The 9513-nt window shown below is 35.2% G+C and overlaps 1 pseudogene; it reads left to right on the plus strand.

The window, feature by feature from the left end:
* The first annotated feature begins 880 nt into the window (after window positions 1-880).
* Window positions 881-6950, plus strand: LOC112649074 (fructose-bisphosphate aldolase A-like; annotated as a pseudogene).
* The last annotated feature ends 2563 nt before the right edge of the window (window positions 6951-9513 follow it).

Genomic DNA, 9513 nt, shown 5'->3' on the forward strand with positions numbered 1-9513 from the left:
GTTACTTTCAACCTGTTTTATTTTTGAAATATGTTCCAAGCTATATGTTATAATGATAATAAAATTAATTCCCACAAACTTTCACCTAGATTCACCAAATATTAACATTTCCTCTCACTGGAATACACATGATCATATGTATTTTCTCATTCTCTCTTTCTCTCTCTCTCTCACTCTTTCTTTCTCCCGCCCAAATTATTTATGAGCAGGTTGAGATATAATAAATATTTAACTCCAAGCACCACAGCATACATCTCCGAAGAACAAGAACATTCTTTTATTCAGTAATGTAAAATCATCAAATTTAGACATTTTAACTTAATCAACTATTATTTAATATAAGCTCTATGTTCAAATATTGCTAGCATTTTCCTTTATGTCAATTTTTCCCCATTGAGTATCTAGTCTAAAATCACTGCACTGTTCATGCCTCTTTTTTAAAATTTTTTTTTTTTTATTTATTTATGATAGTCACACAGAGAGAGAGAGAGAGAGAGAGGCAGAGACACAGGCAGAGGGAGAAGCAGGCTCCATGCACCGGGAGCCCGACGTGGGATTCGATCCCGGGTCTCCAGGATCGCGCCCTGGGCCAAAGGCAGGCGCCAAACCGCTGCGCCACCCAGGGATCCCTGTTCATGCCTCTTTAGTCTAGTTTGAAGTGGATATATGATTATCTTTAAAGACACATATTTAAAGTGTCCATGCCAGTTTGTTTTTAATAAAGTTGAATTGTCTTTAGTTTCTGTTTGTCAAAATTCTCTATAATGATAGAGTGATCTTCATAGTCTATATCAATGATAACTCATAAATTAAGTTTGGATAGCTCCACTTATGAATTACCTTTCTGGCCAGTAAAAGTACTCCAGTTTGACACCTAGTTATGGAAGGCTTCTTGGTGGAGTGGGAGAATTTAGAGAAAAGGATGAAGATCTTCAAGTTTTGGGAAGACTTGTCACTGTACATAAACACAGCTACATATAAGGTAGAAGAATGGACAAGTGTGCTAGATTAGTCCAAAGGACTGAGTGGCCTGTAGTTATAATTTAGAAATTGTATCTTCATTGTTTAAATCAATACTGTAATAATAGTATCTCTGCAGTTAATTGTAAAGAAGCCTCAGAAAGAGTACTTTTGATAATGGTACCAATCAATTCAGATACAAAGACAATAATAAACAGCAAACTATTAACTGACTTATACTCCGGCTACACTGTAGCAACAAGGATCACAGTTAAATAACCTTCTTCTCAACACCACACTTCTCAACATAAGCAACCAGAAAGCTGAACAAAGTATATGAAACAGCTGTTTTCACACATTGGATAATGGACAGAATAGCCCTCGGATCCCTGAGAGAAGGGAAGCAAAGAAAGTGAAGCCTACAATAGGTCTAGCTTTCAATTTGGGGGCAATTTCTACAGTCAGGGTATAGAAATCAGGAATCTAAACAAAGCTCGGTGGCTTTGCTGAGTTTAAGAGATGGAGATAAGAATACAGGGATACTGAGAAGGCTAGAATCTATAGGGCAGAATTCTGGATAAACAAGAGCTATGCAAGAAGAAAAGCTCCAGATATTTATATAGCCATCCCTTGTGAATGCATAATGCAAAATCCTATAAAACTGAGCAAAGAGAGACCAGATAGTCACAAGCTAACTAATTCCCATAAGTTGTAATGGGAAGTTGTAAAGTTCACAAAGTAAGGAAAATTGCTCTCTGGCCAGAGCAGAGTATTTGGTGATCTCAGGGATATGTAATGGAGACCCCAAAAGAATCACTTCTTAGCGCAGATGAACTATCTCTGGGAGGAAAGACTAACCCAGAACTCCCTTAGAAAATATTAAAAACAGGCCTTGAGGGGATCAAATTGATCTGCAAGTTACTTATTTTTGCCAAAACAAAATTCAACACCTTTCACACAAGATGACTACATTCAGACAAACAACAACATTCACAATGTCCAGTATACCAATAAAAAAATACATAATAAAGATAAAAGAAAATATGTTCTATGTAGTCAAGATGCCAAATTTTTACAAATTGATCTAAATATTTGGTGCAATTTTAATAAAAACCCAAGCAAGATTTTTGGATATATATATTTGATGACTCTAAAATTTATTTGGGAAGACAAAGGAACAGGAATAGCAAAAAATAATTATAATAAATTTAAAACGAAGTATAAATTTGGAGGAATCCATCTGATTTTAAGATAAAAAAATACACTATAATAATCAAGGCAGTATGGTAATGGCAAGGAATAATATATTGATCAAAGGAGTAGAACAGAATCCAGAAATAGTACCACACAAATACAGTAAATTGTTTTTGGACAAATGTGCAAAAGCGATTAAATGAAGAAGTGATAATCTTAACAAATGGTGTTGGAACAATATGACATTCATGTGCAGAAAATAACAAACCTCAACCAGGACACCTACATATATTTCAAAAATAATTGCATGTTAGTATTTGAGTTATGTTCTTCCTTTAATATATAACATGATCTGGGCATATATGCATTCATGTACACTTTGCAGTCATTCTGAATCCTCTATGATTCAGAATCATTGAATTTAAGCACATCAAATCCAGTAGTAGCAAGTGATGTCTGAGACATGCTATTTCTTCAGTCTATAGGCAACTTCTGATGATACATATATTTCTTTCTGGAAAATTCATGCTATTGGTATATATTAGGTGGCTGGCTCAAAGAAGACACATTCTCATTTCTAAACAAACAAAGAACAAAAACTTACTGAATTATTTTAACTTTTAATACAAATGGCCACAAATTTTTTTTGAAGTCAAACACTGTCTAATATGTGCCAGTGTTTTATAATATTATTATTAGAAACAAGGCACAGATAACTGGCAAGTCTTGCAGGTCTCTCACATCAAAATTGAAAACCTTTTTTATATTTTTACCTCTACTGTTGTTCCGCATCATTATTCCCAGAATTTTTTTCTTTACTCAAGTGTAATTAACATACAGTGTTTTTTTTTAACATACAGTGTTATAGTAGTTTCAGGTATACAATATAATGATTCAACAATTCTACATATTTCTCAATGGTCATCAAAATAACTGTATTCTTAATACCCTTTACCTATTTCACTCATCCCCCACTGATCTCCATTCTGGAGCACCAGTTTGTTCTCCACATTTAACAGTAGGGTTTTTTGGTTTGTCTTTTTTTTCTCTTGGTTTCTTTGTTTGTATTGTTCTTAAATTCCAAATATGAGTGAAATCATGTTATTTCTCTTTGAGTGACTTTTTCACTTAGCATTATATCCTCTAGCTCCAACCACATTGCTGCAAATGGCAAGATTTCATTCTTTAAGTCTAAGCAATATCGCACTACACATATACATACACATGCACATACACACACACACACACACACACACACACACACACACACCACATCTTCTTTATCCATTCATCTATCAATGGACACTTTGGTTACTTCCATATCTTGGCTTTTACAAATAGTGCTACAACAAACATAGGGGTGCATATATTCTTTCAAATTGGAGTTTTCATTTTCTTTAGGTAGATACCCAGTACTGGAATTACTAGATCATATGGTCATTCTATTTTTAATTTTTGGAGGAAACTCCATTCTGTTTTCTTTAGTACTTGCAACAATTCACATTGCACCAAGAGCGCATGAGTGTTCCTTTTTCTCCACATCCTTCCCAACACTTAGTATTTCTTGTCTTTTTGATACTAGCCATTCTGACAGGAGTAAAGTGATATCACAGTGTGGTTTTAGTTTGTATTTTCATGATGATTAGTGATGTTGCGCATCTTTTCAGGTGTCTCTTGGCCAACTGGATGTCTTCTTTGAGAAAACCTCTGTTGCCATTCTATGCCCATTTTTAACAAGATTGTATACATTTTTTTGTGCTCTGTTGTAAAAGTTCTTGATATATTCTAGATTTTAACCCCCAATTGAATATCTCATTTGCAAATATCTTCTCCCATTCAGTAGATTGCCATTTTTTTTGTTGATGTTTTCTTTTTCTGTTCAAAAAGTTTTATTTTGTTATAGTCCCAATAGTTTTTCTTTTGTTTCCCTTTCCAGATAAAATATATTTAGAAAAATGTTTCTATAGCTGATATAAAAGAAATTACAGCCTATGTTTTCTTTTAGGAATTTTATAGTTTCAGATCTCACATTTAGGCCTTTAATCCATTTTGAGTTTATTTTTATGTATGCTGTAAAAAAGTGGTCCACTTTTATTCTTCTGCATGTAGCTATCCAGTTTCCCCAGCACCATTTACTGGAGAGTTTTTTCCATTGTATATTCTTGCCTCCTTTGTTGTAGATTATTTAAAATATAAATGTGGGTTTATTTCTAGATTCTATTCTTTTCCATTGATCTACATGTATATTTTTGTGCCAGTGTCATACTCTTTTGATTAAAACAGCTTTGTAGTACATCTTGAAATCTAGGATTGTGATACCTATAGCTTTGTTCTTTTTTCTCAAGACTGCTTTGAGTATTTGGGGTCTTTTGTGGTTCTATACAAATTTAAGTATTATTTGTTCTAATTCTATGAAAAACACTGTTAATTACAATCTCTCATGATAGAGATTGTATTCAATTTGTAGATTGCTTTGGGTAGTATGGACATTTTAACAATATTAGTTCTTTGAATTCATTAGCATGCAATATCTTTCCATTTATTTGTGTCATCTTCAATTTATTTCATCAATGTTTTATAGTTCTCTGAGTATGGGTCTTACACTGCCTCGGTTAAGTTTATTCCTAGGTATTTTTTTTGTTACAATTATAAATGACACTATTTTCTTAAATTCTCTGCTACTTTATTAGTGTATAGAAATTCAACAGATTTCTGTATATTAATTTGGTGGTCTTTAGGGTTTTCCATATATAATATCAAATCATCTGCAAATAGTGAAAGTTTTACTTCTTCCTTACCAACTTAGGTGCTTTTTATTTCTCTCTCTTATCTGATTGCTGTGGCTAGGAGTTCCACTATTATATCTATAAAAAATGGTAAGAGTGGGCATCCTTGCTTTCTTCTTGATCTCAGAGGGAAAGCTCTCAGTTTTTCATCATTGAGTATGACATTAGCTGTGGGTTTTTCATTTAAGGTATTGAGCTATGTTCCCCTAAACCTACTTTGTTGAGAGTTTTTTTTTTTATCATGGATGAGTATTGTGCTCTGTGAAATCCTTTTTATGCATCTATTAAGATGATCATATATGGTTTTTGTACTTTCTCTTGTTAATGTGATGTATTGTTGATTGCTTTGCAAATATTGAACGACTCTTAAAAGTCGGCAATAAATCTTGCTTCATAGTAGTGAATGATTTTTTAAAATGTATTGCTGGATTTGATATGCCAATATTTTCTTAAGGATTTTTGCATCTATGTTCATCAGAGACATTGGCCTAGTTTTCTCTTTTGGAATGTCTTCATATGATTTTGGTATCACGGTAATGTTGGTCTCCTAGAGTGAATTTGGAAGCTTTCCTTCCTCTTTTGTGTTTTAGAATAGCTTAAGAAGAATAGATATTAACTGTCCTTTAAATGTTTGGGAGGATTCATCTGTGAAGCCATTTGGTCCTGGAAAATGTTTGTTGGAAGTTTTATTATTATTATTATTATTATTATTATTATTATTACTGATTTAAATTCATTGCTAGTAATTGGCTCTGGTCGAATTTTCTATTTCTTTGCAATTCAATATTAAAAGTTTAAAAAAATATTAAAAGTTTATGGTTCTAGGAATTTATCCATTTCTTCTAGGTTGTGTAATTTGTTGTCATATAGTTTTTCATAATATTCTCTTATAATTCTTTTTATTTCTGTGGTTTATGTTATTTTGTCCCTTTCATTTCTGATTTTATGAGTTTTTTTCTCTCTCCCCCCCCTCCAATAACTTGAATTAAAAGTTTATCAATTCTGTTGATCGTTTCAAAGAACCAGCACTTGGTTTCATTGATCGGCACTGAGAATACGGAGGAGAACCTGCGCTTCTACAGTCAGCTGCTGCTGACTGCCTACGACCACATGAACCTCTGCATTGGGGTGTCATCCTATTCCACAAGATATTGTACCAGAAGACTGACAACAGGCATCCCTTCCCCCGAATTATCAAAACCAAGGGCGGTGTTGCAGGCATCAAGGTGGACAAAGATGTGATACACCTGGCAGGAATAAATGGCGAGACTACCACCCAAGGACTGGATGGGCTGTCTGAACGCTGCGCCCAGTACAAGAAGGATGGGGCTGACTTTGCCAAATGGCACTGTGTGGTGAAGATTGGGGAACATACACCTCAGCCCTTGCCATCATGGAAAATGCCAACGTTCTGGCCCATTATGCTAGCACCTGCCAGCAGAATGGCCTCATGCCCATTGTGGAGCCTGAGCTCCTCCCTGATGGGGGACCATGACTTGAAGTGCTGTCAGTATGTAACTGAAAAGGCGCTGTCTGCTGTCTACATGGTTCTGAGTGACCACCACATCTAACCTGGAAGGCACTTTGCTGAAGCCCAATATGGAAACCCCAGGCCACGCCTGCATCCATAAATATTCTCATGAGGAGATTGCCATGGCAACTGTCACAGCACTGCACCACACAGTGCCCCCCACTGTTACTGGGATCACCTTCCTATCGGGAGGCCAGAGTGAGGAGGAGGCATCCACCAATCTCAGTGCCATCAACAAGAGCCCCCTGCTGAAGCCATGGGCCCTGACCTTCTATAACCGAACCCTGCAGGCTTCTTCTCTGAAGGCCTGGGGTGGAGAGAAGGAGAACCTGAAGGCTGTGGAGGAGGAGTATATCAAGCGAGCTCTGGCCAACAATCTCACCTGTCAAGGAAAGTATACCCCAAGTGGTCAGGCCGGGGCTGCAGCCAGAGAGTCCCTCTTCATCTCTAACCATGCCTACTACGTGGAGGTATTCTAAGGCTGCCCCCTCAACATTCCATCCCTCACCCCCTCCAATACTCACTCTTGAAGAGTGGGCCTCACCTGGGGCTCCAGGTTGCTGTTTCCCATCACTTTTGCCTCCTATGTGACATTGGTGTGTGGTGTTGTCTGTATATGCTAACTCTGTTGCTCTTTCCAGCCCACTGCCAATAAACAACTATTTAAGGAGGAAAATTGTTTTTTAGTATATATTTCCTTTATTTCTGCTATAATATTTCTTTCCTTCTACTGGCTTTGGGCTTTATTTATTCTTCATTTTCCAGTTCCTTTAGGTGGAAGGTTAGGTTAGTTTATGTGAGATTTTTCCTTCTTCTTGAGGTAGGACTGTATTACTATAATCTTTCTTAGAACAGCTTTTGTTATATTCCAAAGATTTTGGACCATTATGTTTTCATTTTTACTTATCTCCATATATTTTTGTAATTTCTTATTTGATTTCTTAGTTGACCCATTCATCATTTAGTAACATGTTATTTAGACTGCATGTATTTGTGTTCTTTTCAGATTTTTTCCTATGATCGATTTCTAGTTTTGTACCATTGTAGTCAGAAAATATGCATGATATGATTTCAATCTTTTTGAATTGAAACTTATTTTATGGCCTAATATATGATCTATTTTTGGTAATGTTCCATATGCACTTGAAAATAATGTTATTCCAGTTTTGTGATGAAGTGCTCTGAATATATATGTTAGGTCCTTCTGGACCAGTGTGTCATTCAAAGCCACTGTTTACTTATTGATTTTCTGTCTGGATGATATGTTCATTGATGCAAATGAAGTGTTAAAGTCCTCTAGTATTATTGTACTACTATCAATTTCTTTTTTCATGTTTGGTAATAGTTGCATTATATATTTAGGTGCTCCCATGTTGGGTGCATAAATAGTTACAATTGTTATACCCTCTTGATGGATATAGTGTCCTTCTTTGTATTGTTTCATACTCTTTGTTTTAAAGTCGTTTGTCCAATGTAAGTATTGGTACTTCAGTTCTCTTTTTGATTCCATTTGCATGATAAATATTTTTCCATCCTTTCACTTTCAATGTGCATGTGTCTTTAGGTCTGAAGTAAGTCTCTTGTAGGCAGCATACTGATGAATCTTGCTTTATTATGCATTTAATCACCCTATATCTTTTGACAAATGGCATTTAAAACATTTCAATGGGATATATATATATATATATATATATATATATATACATATATATATATAATGAAATATGATTCAGCTATCAAGAAGAATGAAATCTTGCCATTTGCAACAATGTGGATGGAACTAGAGTATAGTCTATTGGCAAAATATGTCAGTCAGAGAAAGACAAATATCATGATTTTACTCATAGTGGAATTTAAGAAACAAAACAGATGAACATAGGGGAAAGGAAAAATAAAATAAGATAAAACAAAGAAGGAGGCAAACCACAAGAGACTCTGTAGTTAAGAGAACAAACTGAGGGTTTCTGGAGGGGATAAGGGTGGGGGAATGGGCTAAATGGGTGATGGGTATTAAATAGGACACTTGTTGGGATAGATAAGTGGTATATTTGGCTATCTTTCTCCTTATATTTTATGTATTTATTTCAGATTTTATATTTGTCCATTAGGTTCATATATACTGCCTTATGCATATAGCCACCTATATTAAATTGATTAAATTGATGGTCATTTATGTTTGAATCTATTCTGAAAACACTAAATATTTACTCCTTTCCCATATGCTTTATGCATATAATGTCATATTTTATATCCTTCTATTTTCTGAATCCCTTGACTGATTTTTATAAACATAATTGATTTTATAACTTTTGTGCTTTAACCTCTGCACTGGTTTTATAAGTGATTAATCTACTGCTTTATTGTTTGAATTTACCTGTGGAATATTTTCCCTTAATTTTCTTACTCCTGATTATGGCCTTTTTCTTTCCACTCAAAGAATTCCTTTTAACATTTTTTTGTCAGGCTGCTTTAGTGATGATGAACTCCTTTAACTTTTGCTTGTTGGTGAAAATCTTCATCTCCCCTAGTATTATGAATGATAGCCTTGCTGGGAGAGGAATCTTGGTTATAGGTTTTTTTCTTTCTGCACTTTGAATATATTATCCCACTTTCTTCTGACCTGCAAAGTTTCTGCTGAAAAATCAGCTGATAGCTTTACAGGGTTTCCTTTGTATGTAACTGTTTTCTCTTGTTGCTTTTAAAATTCTCTCTTTATCACTAATTTTTGCTATTTTAATTATTATGTAAGTGTGGACCTCCTTGGTTTGATTTTGCTGAGGGCTCTCTGTATCTCATGGATCTGGATGTCTGTTTCCTTCTTCTTTTTTTTTTTAATTTTTATTTATTTATGATAGTCACAGAGAGAGAGAGAGAGAGGCAGAGACAGGCAGAGGGAGAAGCAGGCTCCATGCACCGGGAGCCCGATGTGGGATTCGATCCGGGGTCTCCAGGATCGCGCCCTGGGCCAAAGGCAGGCGCCAAACCGCTGCGCCACCCAGGGATCCCTCCTTCTTCTAATTAAAAAAGTTTTCAGCTATTATT

The sequence above is a fragment of the Canis lupus genome, chromosome X (assembly GCF_003254725.2).
Source record: "Canis lupus dingo isolate Sandy chromosome X, ASM325472v2, whole genome shotgun sequence".
Taxonomy (NCBI): Eukaryota; Metazoa; Chordata; class Mammalia; order Carnivora; family Canidae; genus Canis; species Canis lupus.